Here is an 18757-nt window from a genome sequence, read left to right on the forward strand (position 1 = left end):
TAAAAACATTTAATCCTAAATTCCACTCCAAACAATTTTTATATTCGTTAATCCACAAATCTATGGATAATTAAAGGGAATGATGACAGTTTAACCTTAGGTCATCAATTGACGACAAGGTCAGATATCAAACCCTCTTCCGAATTTTCGATGTTCGAATGTTACGCTTGGATAAGAATGTGTAACGTATAATCCTGATATGGATGGGGCCGTGGAGGGGGAAATTGAAAGATTTTGATGAATTTCAGGGTGACATGGCCTTCAGGCCTATTTACTTATCTCATTGGTGGTTATTTTCCAGTCTCTTACCTTTATTTCTACTTTCTTTCCTAGTGTCTCCTCTTTTTCCATAAAATGCTCGAAAAAATACTAAGAGCGGTTGAAAAGTCATAACAATCGACATTTTTAACAAAATGGATAGAGCTCCAGCGCTATGTCCACCCCAACAAAAAAATGTTTTGAATAAAAATAGAAAAATCCAACAAGCATAACACTGAAAATTTCATCAAAATCGGTTGCAAGATAAGAAAATTATGACATTTTAAAGTTTTGCTGAATTTCACAAAACAGTTATATGCACATCCTGGTCGGTATGCAAATGAGGAGATTGATGACGTCATCCACTCACTATTTCCTTTGTATTTTATTAAATGGAATATGAAATATTAAAATTTTCTCCTCATTGTCAAGTAAAACAACGATTAATTCCTTCCTGAACGTGTGAAATAAACATTGTTTAATACTTCATGGTTCAGTCAAGTTGGTCCTTATTGTCAAATATGAAAAAAATGAAATATTGCATAATTCATACAATAAAAAACAAAATAAATAGTGAGTGAAGGACATCATCGACTGTCTCATTTGCATGTCACTGAATTGTGCATATTACTGCTTTGTGATAAAATAAGCGAAACTTGTCATATTTTTCTTATTGTACATCCGAATTTGATGAAATTTTCATCGTTAAGTATGCTTTATTCAAATTAGCATTTTTCTGGGATGGACTTGACTTTCAAAGGTACTCCAAAAGGTGAAGCTCGCACATTGTTTGACCCCCCCCCCCCCCTCTTCTTTGTGCGTGTTGTGTCTTACGTGTCAGAATGGTCCCATATCCTGTTAATATTGTGTAATAAAACTTTTGATGTATATAGCTTCAAGGTCGTGTATGCGGCAACAAGCAACGAGAGTTTGGTTGCAAAAGGGGGTTATGTCCACTTTGGACCATTCCGAAAAAAAACATGTTTTTTTTATTCTCACTTATTGCAATATTCTTATGAGACTCTAATTTGCCATGATGTACTACCCTATCATGTCAACATAAAATTGGGTATCAAATAAATCTACCTGTCTTCTATTTCTTTCTATATATTTTTTTCAAAAACTACAATTGTGGACCTAACCCATATTGAAAAAAAGATATTTTTCTTTACAATTTTTGTTCACTTTTTAATGGGAATTTCAACTTTTCTTTGGCATCATCTTATAGAGCTTCTAAAAATCTAGACATTGAGACCCCAAAACAAAATCAAATTTGATTTTTAAAAAATGGACCTAACCCCTTTTGCAACTGAGCTCTTCACATATACATGTACACACACATCTATATCGATGGCCATACCCATTACCCTTATAAGGAAAAGCTCCCACCGACCTTGAACTTTCTGACAATCAATGTCATGACTTATACGATTTTACATCTTTTAAATACTTTCTTTTGAATGAGAATAAAACACAAATTTATATGACAGACACATAGATTTGTAAATTGTAATCTCATTGTCATGGCAACAGATGTCCTAATCGTTCCTCTATCGTAACATCCCTCGATAATTTTGACTTCAGTTTCGCTCAGAACAAACAAATTATAGGATGCATTCGGTGAAATATTCAGCAAACGGTTTACATGGTTGAGGATATTGATTTATCTATTTATTGAATTGGCCGTCTCGTTGCAATGGTTTATAATTTGAGTCATACCACGCCATTGTAAATTGTTCAACCGTGACAGTTTCAGATTATGCTTTGTACACTAGGGAAATGGACGAGGAAGTCTATAAAAGTCGATACATATTGAGACTTCAAGCATACCCCCCCCCCCTCTCTCTCGATTCTGAATTTTCAACGTTTCGTAAAAAGAATGGGTACATTTATCTATTGGGGCTGTGGAGTTTTAAAAGTATCTATTGATCTATTTATTAATTTGTTTATTTATTTGTTATTTATCTATCTATCTGTCGATCTATCTATCTATCCAGGGAACACTTCCCTGATCTATCTTATCATATTCATTCATTCATTCATTCATCATCTTCCGCTTTAATTATTATATGGTGTGTTTATTAATTTAAATATTTATTATATCTTAATATTTATTTATTTCAGTAATATTCCATTTATTTCTCTTTAATCAATCATTCTTTTTGGTTTAAATTTTCCTATGCCTTCTTCGAATCAGATTACAATTCCTGCCTTCAATATCAATATAATAATTATATGTACGATAGACGGAGGCAAATTGATATAGATCTGACATTAAAATTGACTAAAAATACCAAGTGTTTCTAGGAAAGTAATCTCACCCTATCAGACAGACATCACCTGTTAATTCATTGATTATACAGTGTGTCCCATAAAAAAGGAAACCTGGATTCCCACATCTTCTTTTTTTCAAAGGCAAAATAATAATATTTCATGTTTATCATGATCATCATACAATTTAATCACTTCTCTACATTTTGATACCTTATAATGTGACGATCACTTCACGCATCAGACGAGCTTGAAATTTTAACGTCAAAATCAGGTCGCGCAGACAAATTTTACGAGATTGGTTTGGGATACGACAACCGTGCTTATTCGACGATTGGCTCATTGGCATTTCTTTTGTGTTTCTCTCACTAATCCCTGGAAATGAGAGTGAATTCAAATTTCAAATTCACACGTGAATTTTTGCGCAAATCGTTTCTGATAGGCCTCAATATTTGTAATCTGTCATGTTTGAATGATTTGCTGCTGGTCTCAAATTAAAGTTTAGATTCCAATGTTACCATAAGTTTGTAAAAACATGTTTAAATGAAAATTAAAGCTGTGGAACAAGAAAGCTTGTGTGGAAACAGAAAAATCAAAGAAACAGATCAACGAAAAAGTTTGAGAAAAATATTTGAGACATATAATGAAAAAAAGTTATGAGCATTTGAATATTGCGATCACTAATGCTATGGAGATCCTCTAATTGGCAATGCGACGAAGATGTGTAATGTTACTGTGAACAACTTTCCCATTACTTTAGTATATATTTCACTTAAACTGCCTCTTTTATCACATCTATCAGTAGATCATGTATTCTATATTTCTATATGAGGGCATTAATACAGATTTTCAAAGAATACATTATGGATAAAGAGTTTGTATCACCATAAGAAAGAACAAAAAGAGACATTTTGGGGGGTATCTTATAGTCCATCAATTAAAGGGAAAGTTGTTCACATGTGACACCACACATCTTTGCCACATTGCCAACATTGCCAATGGGAGGATCCCCATAGCATATAGTGATCGCAATATTCAAATGCTCATAACTTTATCATTATTTGTCCGATTGTTCTCAAACTTTCCTTGTTCTTCTTCTTTTATTTTTCTGTCTCCACACAAGCCCAAAAGGTTTCATTTTGTGAAATCTATCTCTGAAAACGGGTTTTCTTTTTTGTGGGACGCACTGTATAGTGGCATTTAAACAGGTGAGCTTATCGGGTGCCATATCAGCGTTCTCACGTGTTTTTTAGATAAATGGATCAACGTGGTTTTGGAGGAATCAGTAACTTAAAACAAAATATTTATAAAATCTACATTGAGTAATATAGTATGTTCCAAAATAAAGCATGAACATTATTTTTTTTAATGAATACAAATCATTTATGCGTTATTTCAAGGATTATTTTAAAGGGGTATCGGGCTGAAAGTATTTATATCTAAATAAAAATTCACAAAATGCTGAAAATTCCATCAAAATAGGACAACAAAAAACAAAGTTATTGAATTTTAAAGTTAAGCAATATTTTGTGAAAATATTTATATTCTCGTCATCATGAATATCCATTAGGTTGGCTGATGATGTCACATCCCAACTTTTATTTTCTTGTGTTATAACATAAAGCTATATTGATTTCAACTTTTCATACATGTTTGAAAAATATGTTCCTTTATAATGAAATAAGTTGCAGCAATAAATACCAAATTTTCAGTTCTTGTGAAAAAAATTGAATAAACCTAATTTCATGTAATAAAATACAAAAGAACAAGTGAGGATATCTCCTTAGTAAACAAAGAGAATCACATTCATCTTCAGGAGAACCATGACTGTATCATAAGTATTTTGAACAAATTTGCATATTGGAATGTGACGTTGCTGGCCATCCATATTTGAGTTTGATCGGATCAATTGCAACACAAGACGGTGCCCAGATATATGGGGTACCGGGTTGGGTCCTACCGCGACAGAGTGCTACACCACATATTAATCCGAGGTCCGGTTGCAGAAGTACTTGCGATCAAACGCAACTACAATGATCAATCGCAATATGAAATTCAACGCAAGCAAAAGCGCGTTTTAGGGAATTGTGCTATGTGTAACAATTCTGTTTAAAACGGAACTCCTTTTGCATTAACTGATCATAAAGCTGTTCGTAAGTTCCGAGAAACTTTACGAATAACTGGTGATCATTTCTCAGGAACTAAATCAACACTAACGAAAATTCGGTTTGAAAAATTTACGACAAGAAAGGATCACCAGTCGTTATACGAGCAGAAACACCCACCTGTATGTCAGGAAAACTCTGGATATCACGACTGTACATGACCTGTTAGTACATTATCTACCAACATTGTTCGCTAAATAAAGTCTCATCAAATTATTGTTCTTCTTTATTCAAGGGATAATTGATTTGCGGTGCGTTTTATGGTGGATTAGCAGAAAAATTACAGTTGACATGTCAAGAAGTTAAATAAGCATGAAAATAAAGAGAAGACTATACCTTGTTGGAAACAAATTAAATAATAATATTGATATCATATGTCGCATCCCAAAGCAGTCTATAAAACATCTGGGAAGAAATAACTATTTCGCTTCCCTTTTTAAAACTTGATATTGTTTGCTAAAAAATATATGTATATTGTACACATTTTTATATTAAAAAAATTGCCTTTTAAGCCAGGAAAGAGATTATTTAGCATTTGCGATGATGAACGATTAACGAAGATTATCGATTATTGCTAGAACGTATACTCTTCATTATTAATGTGCCAATTCGAAAACTATTTGCTTCTAGTGATCTCACTTTTCAGACTTAATAATCCTTCAAACTTCCATTCTGCTTTCATATTTTTCTGCTTTGAAAAACAATTTGTCTTTTTTGTTTTATCAAGGCAGGATTCCTCTTTAAATCGGAACAGAATACAAGTTGATCATCGAAAACCCATGTAAATAAGACTCTTTGTCTTTTTCCTCTTAATCTGCTCTTTCTTTATATTTCCAAGATGATTTATGACATCTTTCTGCCTTTTGACCCCCCTTTTCGGCACAGATGAGAATAGACGGTCGGACCAAAATTCATATCAGCATGCCGTATATACTGATGGTCTTAAAAACCCAAACTTTTTACCAAATTTATCATTAGTTTATTTGTTATTTTATTGTGTTGTGATTCAGATAGTACAATGGACATTATAACGACAATTAAAAAAAATATTTTAAAAATTATTATTCAGTTACTATTTCCATAAAAAAATTCAAATAGAGTATTCCTAATGTCCCTCCCCTCCCACTTATTAGATTCCTCTCTCCACCTCTTGTACTGGGTTCCCATTTACGTCACCTGGGTCGAGATGAAAGATTTTCTTTCTGTAGGAAAGGAGGTCATGACTGGGATTCGAACCCACCTTCTCTTTGAAAGATGAGAGTCGTGACCACTTGACCACAATCTGATATCCAAGTCTTTCTCATCCGTTTTTTTAACAAATATCTCCTTTAATCTTGGTTTGCTGCTGTTGTTTTTATTATGCAGATAATTTGGGCGTAATTTATCAATATGCATAATTCATTTATATCCCCCCTCTCTCTGATATTGTATTTTCTTCATCCCTCAACTTGTTCATGAATGTATTTCAGTCATGTTCTCTTTCCATCACAGAATCTAAACGTATTCCATCAGGTTTCCTAAAACTATGAAAACGACAGACAACGAGTCTAAACTTTCACGAAACTATGCCGTTACCAAGACAACGGGTTTGTTGAGAGGGACTTGCCTGGTCGAGTGTATCTTTGATGACGTCATTATTTCTTAGCTATACCATCTTGTCAGAGCATTTTTATCTGAAAAGAGACTAAAATATCAAATTCGATGATATCTGGGAGTAATAAAAACAACATGATAAGATGATAACATAGATTCTTTGACTTTCGAAGAATACTACGTCATGATAATCTTCACTGTTTCTCAAGAAGTAAGGTGAGAATGAGAATGACTTAAGTCAAAAGGAATATATTTCCAAATTTGATATTGTCATATAATGTAAATACATGTAGCTTGATTACGTAAACAAATATCATATGGTAACAACAAGAAGTTCTTTTGGTCCTTATGTTTTCAGTTTTGAAAATGGAATGAAAATGTGCTCATTTCTCGGAATTTATAATGACTTGGTCATGATGTGATGGGTTGTTTTTATTTCCGTAATATTAAAAAACAAAACATATAAAGTTACAAAATAAGGTAAAAGTTACGGCTGGTTGCCCATATTCAACTGCAACTATATAATTGTTGTTGTTGGTCTTCCATGGGGCAAGTACAAGATAAATTGATATAACAAATCATAAAAGGAAATATGATTCGTATGATATGATACAACGAATTACAAAACAAAACAAAGCAAAGCAAACAGGCGAAAATAAAACATAAACAAGAGGTACAACGTATCAATAACTATCCTGTGTTAAAGGGGTACTCCGGACTGAAAATTTTTATATCTAAATAAAAGAGTAAAATTTACAAAGCAAAATGCTGAAAATTTAATCAAAATCGGATGACAAATAAAACGTTATTGAATTTTAAAGTTAAAAAATCATTAATTAAAAAAAGTTAATTTAAATCATGAATATTCATTAGGTGGACTGATGATGTCACATACCCACTTCCCTTTTTCTTGTGTTATTACATGAAATCATAACGATTTTTAAAGAGGGGATGCGGAATGAAGGTGATTTTGGTCGGAAATAATGAACGACCAATACAAAACTAAACACAGTTTTCAAACCAAAATGAATGTGATTTTGATTCAGAAAAGGGGGGGGGGGTCGCTCAATAATGCTTCAGCACACTCTGCACTTAGTCTATAGGGCGTGCAGGCTTAGACCCTTTTTTCAATTCGGAGTCAGTCTTCACTCTATATATACACGAATTTTGGGGTCAAGTTTGCATCTGAGCATGCTTACAGACTATGTTCAGCAATGCTCCCCCATCCCCGATTCCAACGTTTGTATATATGAATATTTTAGAAGGTGGGGGAAAATACTCACCAATGTATACATGATCTCCCGATGAGATTACGAACTAACAAGTTTCTATTGAAAGAAGGACTATGTGGGTGCAAGTAGAAGGAATGCGGGGGTGATTTGAGAGAAAAATTACGAAAGATCACAAATCTCATATCCCAGTTCAACCAACTTTTTGTTTATATATAAGAAATGTATATCTGGGAATATACAATGCAAACAAGTCTATTTGTATACACTAAACGTAACATCTACAAACTTGCTATACACCGAGTACCGGGTTTGCTGACCTGGGGAAGAGATGATAATTCATAATGGCTTATATATATATATATTTTTTTTTCTTTGTGAGCGTGTGTCGCATTTTGAAAAAGAGGATATAGGAGCTACCTTGATACTTAGAATGAAGAATGCATTTCCCCCATAAAGTTTCATATATGGCGTAAAAAGGATGTTATGGAACGCGAAGGCAGAAAACATTACAAGTGGGACTTAAATTGTTAACCATGGTGCTCCGAGGTCGTATAGAGACTTGGGTTATATGAAAACAATCAATGTTGATTGGGGAAAATTTTTGATTTTTTTTTCCTTTAGTGATTTCAAGCCAAAAGATTGCTGTTTTAAACAAATCACACAAAATGAAATTCAATGTTCATATACACAGCAAAAAATGTGGTGTTAACCGGTGTACATAGAGGACCACACCAGTTATTTTACATCGAAGTTATACATTGACAGTGTTAGTTTGACACCTGTAGGTGCTATTACAGCACATTTGCTTGTTACATTTACACTCTTTGGTGTTATGTTCAATTTCTAGGGTGTATTTTTTGCACCTCAGGGTGTGATCCTCTATGAACACCAACTGGTGTCAGTTTTAACACCACAGTTTTTGCAGTGTAGGGAGGATAGTTAACACGCATCCCCGCAGTTCTTTGTTATACGTTATTTTTTTCAATCTGTTTTTGTAGACTTTATTTTATTTTATAGATAACGAGGTAACAAAGTTAGATTGTTCTGGACATGGTACGAACTGTCTCCTATTTATCCGTTAATCAGGTTATATTAAAGGCGGGATAGAATACACTTTAACCTGAATCAAGATTTCAAATATCTTTTTTTTAGTGTAGAATGCACGCATTATTCTATCTCCCTTGATTAAAGAACAGAAAACTCCTTCAACATCTTCAGTGACATTGTCTTCGTAAAACTGAATAAAGAAAAGGACTGTTTGAATGAAATTCCTCCACCTTTTATTACCTTAAATAATAAGTAAATATCCCATCTTTCTCCTTTTATAACTCCTCCCAATCATCTCTCAAAATAAAGGAGCTTTCTTCCCTAACCGATTCAAAATGCCATTTGATTGTTTTTTTAAAACAATTGACGAACAAAAGAGAAAATCTTGTTTTGGGCTGAACTACTAAGAACAACTTGTCAAGAACACTACAGCATTGTTATCATTGTACAATGAAAGATTTACTTTTCCTTGTCATGATTGTATTGTGTAAAGATTGCTATTTTAATCTTATGCTTGTTAAACGGAGCAAAGCAAATCTATTGTAACACTAAGGCCGGGTTTGCCTTTAGAAAGAAATCCTATAAATGACCGTCAAAAATCCAGGCATCACAAAAATCAACTGCCATTGATTGCGAGTCCTACAACCTTCTTTTACTTTATTTTTTTTACATTGGTATGTGGCCAATTCGATCCCAGATTCTGACACATCGATTCCTAAATTGAGAATACAAACTTGCAAATTTTGTTTTACGTATTAATTAATCAATGGATTTGCCTATCAAATGAAATCATAATCCAAATCCTATGTGATAAGAACTCAATGATTTTTTATTTTTGTATGTTGGGACAAGTTGATCATTTTCATGATAATTAAATCAATATAATAACCTATTTCTTTATATTTTACAAATCTCCAATCATTGCAATAAAATCACCTAACGTCTTTTTTGTTTTAAAATAATGCTATGATTGTATGTGTAAGTGATATGTTTATTGGCATTTTCCGAATGTAGAATGTAATGTTCAAGGTACAAATGTATCCATTTATACAATTTGTTGTTTTCGTTAGGTTTCTGCACGGCATGCACGGCATGGAAACTAGATGAATTTCATTTTTTGGATAATAGATAAATACTTAGTATTATACATAAACTTAATCCTGATGTAATTTGATTGGGACTGATTGCCATCGCGGCAATTAATCTAGTACATCACAGGTTTTCGTCTTTTCTGTGACATTAACTTTTCAAATACCATTCCTTTTAAGAAGTGAAACTCACACTTGGAAAGTATAGATTCTACTAACAAGATAGCGATTAGCATGATTAGGCTCCTTACAATGCGGTGCAATGATGACTTAAATCACATGGTAAACATCGTAAAGCTTCTTATTGATGTAGCCCAATTTGTACATAATTACCCTGATGAGGTCTGCCTTTTCTGTAATCTTAAAAAAATTACACTTCTGACAGAACCAAAGAGGACGGTCTACAAAGTTTGTAAGAATGTTGGTCCCATAGCTCCCATAATGCCCATTACAGAGAATTATCATTGCCGTTACATGCACCATACCAAACAGACTAGGATTTTTGTTAAAACTTCATTGTAAATCCCTTAATTTACTTTACCACTGTTATCCACACCAAATCCATTTTATGATTTTTTTTTCATTTCAAACTAAAACAATTTTTTTTATATCATATTTGTACTATTTCGTCCCCATTTGATATAGATATATTAAGGGTCTGGAGACTTCAATAAAACTGAAAGCCTTATAACTTTCAGTCTTCACTCCTACTACTCCCCGCTCTTTCTGTGTGTTTGTTCATTTTGATTGATTGATTGATGATTGATTGATTGATTGATTGATTGATTTATTTATTTATTTATTTATTTATTTATTTATTTATTTATTTATTTATTTATTTATTTATTTATTTATTTATTTATTTATTTATTTATTTATTTATTTATTTATTTATTTATTTATTTATTTATTTATTTATTTATTTATTTATTTATTTATTTATTTTTATTTATTTATTTATTTATTTATTTATTTATTTATTTATTTATTTATTTATTTTTATTTATTTATTTTTATTTATTTATTTATTTATTTATTTATTTATTTATTTATTTATTTATTTATTTATTTATTTATTTATTTATTTATTTATTTATTTGTTTATTTATTTATTCATTCATTCATTTATTAATTTATTTATTTATTCATTAATTCATTTATTCAATTATTTATTTATTTATTTGTCTATTCTTATATTTTTTTCATCTATTTATTTACTTATTTATTCATCTATTTATTTATTTGTTTATTTATTCATTTATTTTTTATTTATCTATTTTGATTTTGTTCTCTATTCAGTCAGGCCTCATGCAGCTATACCCAAAGTTTTCTGCCTGCTTACTAGGTTATATGGCATATGCAGATTTTTAATATTGTACCCTTTTTCATTTTGCCTAAGCTCTGTGTTACCAAATTGCATTCAACTGAATATGTGTTACGCATTCCATGTAAGATTATTCCAATCCGGGGACAAATTACCAAACCAAACGACTTAATCATAATTAAGAACTAAATTCGCCGACATGTTTGCCGTCTAGCTTTTTTTATTCATCGTATTATCATGATTATTACGACCATATTAGCTGTGAGCTTTATTTTTTCAAGGATTTTGTTTCGTTCTTTTACCCTTCGACTCTGATACGGGATTAAACATCTAATCCAAGTCATGCCAGGAGGTCCATTTCAGGTAAATTCCTTTCGTCTGGGAGCTGAAAAGGGACAGAAATTAGACAAGAATTCGGGTATCACCTTTTTCGCAGGCTTAATCCACGACCGACAATTCTTGTCGATATTATCTCCATTGTAATTGTTTTGAATACGGACATGTAATTGATTTATATCGAATGCCTTACATCAGGTGAGACTATAGATGCGTAATACCGTTTGGAATTCGGAGATGAGTAAAGGAAAAGTATCCCCCTTGAAAAAGAAAGACAAGAAGAAATTAGTAATGCAAACTTGTCTGTGAATGGTGAAAGGTGTATCAAGCAGGTCTGTACTTGTTGAACTAGCTCATTAGTTCGTATAATAGAGAACAATTAGTTAAAAGATTGCAACATTACATTTTTTAAGGCTTCCTTCTGTATCTCACCCGAGTTAACGGTCAATTCATGGGTTTAAATCAATATTATCCTTTCACACCAGCTGTCCATATCCCTTCTACACTTTTAGGAATTCGTTCTTTGCTCAGCATTAAATTCTAAATTCTATTCGTTTTCCCCGCTTCCCTCTTTTACAAAATCTATTCTCTCCCCTCTTTCATGTCTTTCACAGTCAATCTGCCACCCCCCCCCCATCACCATGCATGTAGAAAGTTCATTGGGTGGTGATCCCAGTGATATATGAGGGGATACACCCCCGGGAATTTTGAGGACTGAACAAATGTGTAAAACTGAAATTAAAAAAAAATCGATCCGTCCACCTATCAAAGCGGCCACTTGCTGTTGCATGTCGTTTTTAATCTTGAAAGTAGAAATCTGTCTAGCTTACTATTACAAACATCTCATCAGAAAATACATGTGCAATTCAGTTGGTAGGCTACTGTAGAAGTTGGTAAATCATTCTAAAGCGATTAAAACCTCCCTCTAAAATGTGTAAGTATTTTTAGGCTTAAAATAAAAGAAATGCCGCAAATTAACATCGGTTTTTTTTTTATCATTCTATAACCCCTTGATTTTTATCTCTTGAAGCAGCTACTTTTCATGGAAAGATATTTTTTGAAAATTATACGTCTTACGTTTGGGACCTTTGTCAATGTTTCATCTAACCGCTTTTTTAACATTGATAGCTAAAAAAAACATGTTTGTATGATGGCCCGAGACTCTGGAACTTCCTGAGTGAAGAGATCACTAATAGTAACTTAAAAATCATATTCTTAAATCCTACAGGTCATCATTTCATCAATTTGAATAATCATTACTTACTTCATTAAATTCACCATTTCATGCCTATTCAACTTTTTTCAGCGTTGAAGTCCTGCTCTCATTATCTCTATTCCTTTTCCTTTTTGTTTTATATCCTTCGTGTTTATTTCCCTTTTCTTTTGTTCTTGTTCGTGTTTTTTTTTATTGTGCTGATCTATGCTCTATTACCTCTTTTCAATTCAATTCAATTTTATCCATCTCCGTACGCAATCCTAAATATATTTTCAGAGGGGTCCACACACAACGAGCATTTGCTTTTAAAGTGGATTCGTTCATTTTCTTAGATCTTTAAAATGTGAATGACAATTTGCTTTTATATGCTTTACCTCTGGAAAAATATTTGTATTCACCTTTGCAATTGTCATTGTATAATTTTTTACGACCATTTTATTTGATTCTGTTGATAATGAAATAGAGCAATTCATAATACAGACACTACTCAAAAATGGAAAGGCAAAGTTGATTAGACCAATAAGAAATGAAAAGATCCTGTTTTTTCCTTTGGGGGGTCAGGGAAAGGAACTCTCCCTCTCTTTCTTCTTTCTCAATCCCTCTCTTCCCCAACCCCCCTCCCCCTTCTCCAACTCTTTCTATATAAATAGCTAAGTTATTTCGTACTGTATGACCAAATAGGTCCATGGTATGACACGGCTATCGGTTTACAATCATCCTTTAATGTTAATCATGGTCATGAATGTGTGGTCACAAAAAGGACATTTGCTGGTTTTCCATAATCATCCGATTACTTCCTCACATTATTTTGATAAGAGGTTAGTGTACCTGTTTTTATTTCCACTTTGTACTAAATATCTATACCATACACCTTGACTACGTCTTTGTATATTATATAACTGATACTACTCATTCTAAGTCATCAATTTTCATCTATTTATCTTCCTTTTCTTTCTTTTGGGGATAATACTTTTGTATTTTCTTTATTTCTGGAAAAAAAACTGTTATTTTATTCATTCTCCCCATTAAAGTATTCCTCCTCTCAATTCTAGTCCCCTTCAAAAATGTTGTTATACACGGTTTGATAACTGACTCCAGCCACGCCCTACTCCATCCTCCCTCACTCTTCCTGTCTCTCTACCTCTCTCACTTTCTCTTTATATTAATTTTGTTTCTAACTCCCCTCTGTCTCTTATCTTTCTCTTCCTATCTCACTCTCCACGTCCTTCTTGCTATCTGTTGCTCTCCCCTTTCTTATTAATAATCTTCTCTCTCCCTATCTTATCCTCACCCTCCCTCTTACTATATCTGTCTCTTTTCTAGTTCTTCAATCTCCCCCTTCTCCTTCTTTCCCCTTCTTATGCTCGCACTCTCTCTTCCTATAGCTGTCTCTTTTTTCTCCCTCTCCCCATCTCCCTCCGCCCCTCTTCTCCATCCCGCATCCCCCCTCTCTCTCATTTCCACTGACCCCCTCCCAATCTTCCCCTCTATCTCTCCCGAGCATGTCCAATATTTCTGTCCATCAGACGGTCAGTTTTCTTATTGTTTCCTCCGAGTCCTTCATTACATTACGATTACTGCATATTTTGCTTTAGAAACTACATACTTTCAATCCATTGTCTATTTTCATGATATTTGTTTCTCTAGCACCTATTGGACAAAAGATAAAGTTTTCTTGTCAACAACTGAGTCATTTTGAGAAAATTTAGTCCTGGAATTAGCTATTGTTCGCTTCTTTTCACTTCAGTGCTGTTTTTTAGTAGTCATTTTCGGAAGGATCTATGTAACTATTCAGCGTGTTTATGAAGCTTGTCATACTCTCGTAAATTTTATTTGCTTCAATTGAATAATTCCAAAAATATGAATTTTTCATCGTCTCCTCAATTTGCATTGTAATCCAGTTGAAATATATTGTGAGGTGCTCAGGGCGCTTTTATGTTCTACCGGCTAGGCTACAGAATGACAAGATATTGACAATATCAACAAAAAGTTTAAAGGAAAACACTTTTTACGAAACTAATTCATCAATATAATTATTTGATTAAAATTTGCCTTTGTATATATTCGTATATTTGATAGGCCTAATGCTTTATTGAACAAATAAATGTGTTTTCGCTTTTCCTATTACATTTTGTTTTAGGGACTCACCTTTCTAGCTTTTCTTTGTTTCAGTATCTAATAAGGGACATGAAAATAACATACATCACATTCTTATTTTTAAATATGATATTACTCACGTTTGTAAACCATACTCTCTAAATCACTCGATTGTTTCGAATCATCTCGGGGGAAAGTGTAAAACTACAATTTGGCGAAGATTGTGCTAATCTATTTACATGTAGAAAGATTCCAAGAAAATGACAGTTATGACGGTCTGTTTGTAATTTTGTTCAACACAAAGCAACACGGTTTAGAGTACAGTATCAGATAAAAGCGATGAAAGATGGCATTGGTCATAGAATTTGTTTTTCAGACACGCGTCTTATTGAAACACTTGATTTCGACACAATGAAAAGTACAAATTGATAACATCAAGCCAATATGAACAGGGGAGCATTTCACAAACAAATGATCAGTGAATTTCCACTGACTATCATTATAAGCTACCGAAATCATCGCATCTGATTGGTTCAGAGCAAATTTGTCACTGAAATCACCGACAATTTGTTTTATAAAACACTTCCCTCAAGTTCACTTGAAAGTTTGAGCAGATGACATCGTCACGGAATTGGCAAAAGCATTGAATTCTGGGAAACGTCAATTGCTTTGGTGTGGGGGAAGCAAGAAAAATAACCCACAGAAAAGGGAGAGTTGTTTAACGAGTTAAACCAACGATGATTGACAGTCGTTACCTAATTACCATTGTAAGGAATCGTTGCTTATAACTCCACTTTTTTTCCTATTTCGACCGGGCAATCTTGGGCAATTCGTCATGTAGCGATGAGTCATCGCAGAGGGCATTCCTCGCTGTACTACAAATAACTGTATGACTGTTTGGACTGGTACGAGTTGATTTTCCGTGTAGAATAAACAACTCTCAGGAAGGGATAAAAGTGCATCAAGTCGACTCCGTTGTTTACAACAATAACAACAACAAGCAATTATATCGCAACAGCACAGACGTGTTATCATTTGACTGTTCATCAATTCCTGCTTCTTGAAGTATAACGCGATAAATAGCTGGTTTTGATAGGAGTGCCCACGCGATGTGAAAAAGGATGACTGGACTGGGTGTGATTCATTAACATCTCGATTTACCTGTAAACCTTGAATTTTGGTATAATGGTTCTGATAAACTTAAAATTAATATCGGGATTGGTGCAGACTGGTGTACTCGGTTGAGTTTGGTTTGCTTGTAGGTATTTTCCAGGAATATCGGACTTTTAATTCGGCTGATATATCAAATGGAAAATCAAATATTAATGGAAAACCAAAGACTGAAAGAGGTGTAGGCATACGAAGACCTCTTTGTGTGAAAAGCTTTGCACTTGTTCAGTAATTATGTTTCCATCAATATGATTTCTTTTTATCTTTTTTCTTTCCTGTAATACATGCATGTACGCATATAGTAAGTCGACTATAATTTCTTCATTTCCAAGGGGATCCACAATTTTACAAGCTTTGCTTTTTAGTGGATCCCCCTCATTTCCATTTATGCTATATATTATACTGTTGTTGTTGTTGGGTTTTTTTACGAAGTAAGAATGTCCTTCTGTAAAATTGTATTTGATTTGTATTGTTTTATATTACTTTGTATTATGTTTTGAATGGAAATGAAATAAAAGAATTGAATTGAATTGAAAAAAATACGTCAAAAGAAAAAGTAGATTTCTATTAACAAACAAAAATTAATTTCCGCTTATTTTCACGAAACAGATACACGCACGCCTGAACGTTGAGCAAATGAGAGAGCTGATGACGTCACCCACTCACTATATATTTATTATGCATTTTATCGTATGAATTATGAAATATCTCAATATTTCCTCGTTATACTAATGTGAAATAAGTTTCAATTCCTGCCTGAACATGTGAAATACCAATTATTGCAACGCATGGTGATTACATGAAGGACATCTTTATTCTCAAATTTGCAACAACAAAAAAAGGGAAATATTCTATATTTTCATGAAAAAATGCTAAAGAAATAATGATTGTGTAACATCCTCTCATTTGCATATCACCCGTGTTATGTACTTATGTGCATAGTATGCAATAATAATCATAATCATAATAGTAATGATAATAATGATAATATTAAATATAATATTAATGATAATAATTCTTATTAAGTCTTATAAGACGTTTTTCACATAGAAACATTTTAGCGTAATGACATTTATTTTCTCCATTTTATTCAAATCAACATTTTGTTGGGGCGGATTTGCCCTTTAAGAATTCTTCCAGTGTAGGCAAATCTCTGAATCCAAGCGCTGATCCAGTCGACACACAGGGGTGGTGATACAGGAGGGTGGGGCAGCTGGGGACCACAGCCTCTATCATTTTTCAAATAATAAAAGAGAGGGGAAACGAAGAAAAAAGTGAGAAAGGGAGGAAAGAAGGAATAAAAGTATGAAGGGAGACGTTCGAGCAGTGTTAATCTGTAACCCCAGGCCTACCCTCAAAATAATTCAGTTCAGAACAAATTTGATGTCACGTTTAGTCGTCTTTCCTCCTCTCTCTCCATCAAAATGTCCCGGTCCCCCCCCCCCCGATTTTTATATTTTGTTGATAATACACGAGAAAAATATATGGTGTGCCGTCAGTTCCGTCAAAGGCTTTTTTTCTCATTCAGTGTTACAATCTCTCTGTAACGAAAAGACAGTAATTAAAGAGTATCATCTTTACCATCAAGGAAGGGGATATTCTTTTGTCCAAAGTTCTTGGACCAATTTGTTGTCTGGTTTCAGGCTTCCTGTGCACAGGAAACAGACACTCTTAAATTGATACCTATTAAGAAAGAGTATTATAAAGCAAAATCAAACAAAACAAGATGTCTAATCCCGTTGTGTTTACATGCTCCAGCCTTTGTTCGCATCCGAAGTAAACACCTCGCAAACAAACTAATTCGGATATGGTTTAAGTAGTTTGCACAGAGGGGTACACCGCAGTTCCCCTTTATCAAATGACTTTAAATTTGTTTCCTTAAGAGGATTACGTGTACTTTCTACCGTTACTTCCTAATAGATATTATTTAGTGAAGGGTATTTCGAGTGTTTTTTGTAGACAATCCTTTATTGAGAACAAAGCTTTAGTAGGAGGAGTGCAAAACAAACTTTCCGAAAGGCAATAAAAATACAAAGTTTTTCAGGTCCCACGATCCTATTTGTCAAAAGGAAAATTATTGAATTTTTTAAACATGCGTTACGTGCAACCGGACCTGGTGGCTCAGTGGTAAAGCGCCCGCCTCGTGAACGAGAGGTCGTGGGTTCGATCCCCGGCCGAGTCAAACCAAAATTCTACAAAAATGAGACAATCTGCCATCTCGTCCGGCGCTCGACGTATGAAAATGGAAAAGGGTATAACATATCATGTTATGCAGCGGGGCCCGGTAGAAGAACAGCTTACAGCTGAAAGTGACTACCCTTGGTGAATAGGAGTTATTTATTGCTAAGCAGAGCATTGATTTATAACAATTTCTCACAGGAAGTATGAATATTGCATTTTTCATCAGAGAAGATTCAAATGAAATAATTCTAGTCAAAATAATAGTGAACCACGCGCACTCAGTGGCATGCAGATATGGGGGTTGGCTGGGCTTGGAACCATGGACCCATCCAAATTTTCAATACAAAGAACAAGGGAGAACCTTTCCCCCCCAAAAAAAAAGGAAGGAAACAGGATGAAATATAATCATTTTTCGAAACATTGTGTGACAAAAAAATCACAAAATTACAATCTTTTTATATTATAAAGTTGATCATTTTGCTCGCTTGCTTCGCTCGCTAGTAGCTTGTCCGCCCACGTCATATTTTCGTTTTGCTCATTACGTTACTGACCCGGGGAGTGTTTCATCAATATTTTCATCCGACAAGTTGTCAGATCTGACATCTTTCCATGATTTGATTGGCTGAGAGGCACTGTTCCTATGGTAACTGTCAGATAAAAGGGGACTTGTCGGATAAAACGTCCGACAAGTCCTTTCATGAAATGCCCCCCAGAAGGTAACAACTTTATTCAAAGCATCTAATTTAGAACCTTTTAAGTGACTTAATGTCATTCGTATA

General features: G+C 33.6%; 1 non-coding gene across 1 annotated transcript; it reads left to right on the forward strand.

Moving 5' to 3' along the window:
- The first annotated feature begins 17907 nt into the window (after positions 1–17907).
- On the forward strand, positions 17908–17979 carry TRNAT-CGU. Its single transcript has one exon. It is a non-coding gene; the product is annotated as a tRNA-Thr (tRNA).
- The last annotated feature ends 778 nt before the right edge of the window (positions 17980–18757 follow it).

This window comes from Lytechinus variegatus, chromosome 18 (genome assembly GCF_018143015.1).
Source record: "Lytechinus variegatus isolate NC3 chromosome 18, Lvar_3.0, whole genome shotgun sequence".
Lineage (NCBI taxonomy): Eukaryota > Metazoa > Echinodermata > Echinoidea > Temnopleuroida > Toxopneustidae > Lytechinus > Lytechinus variegatus.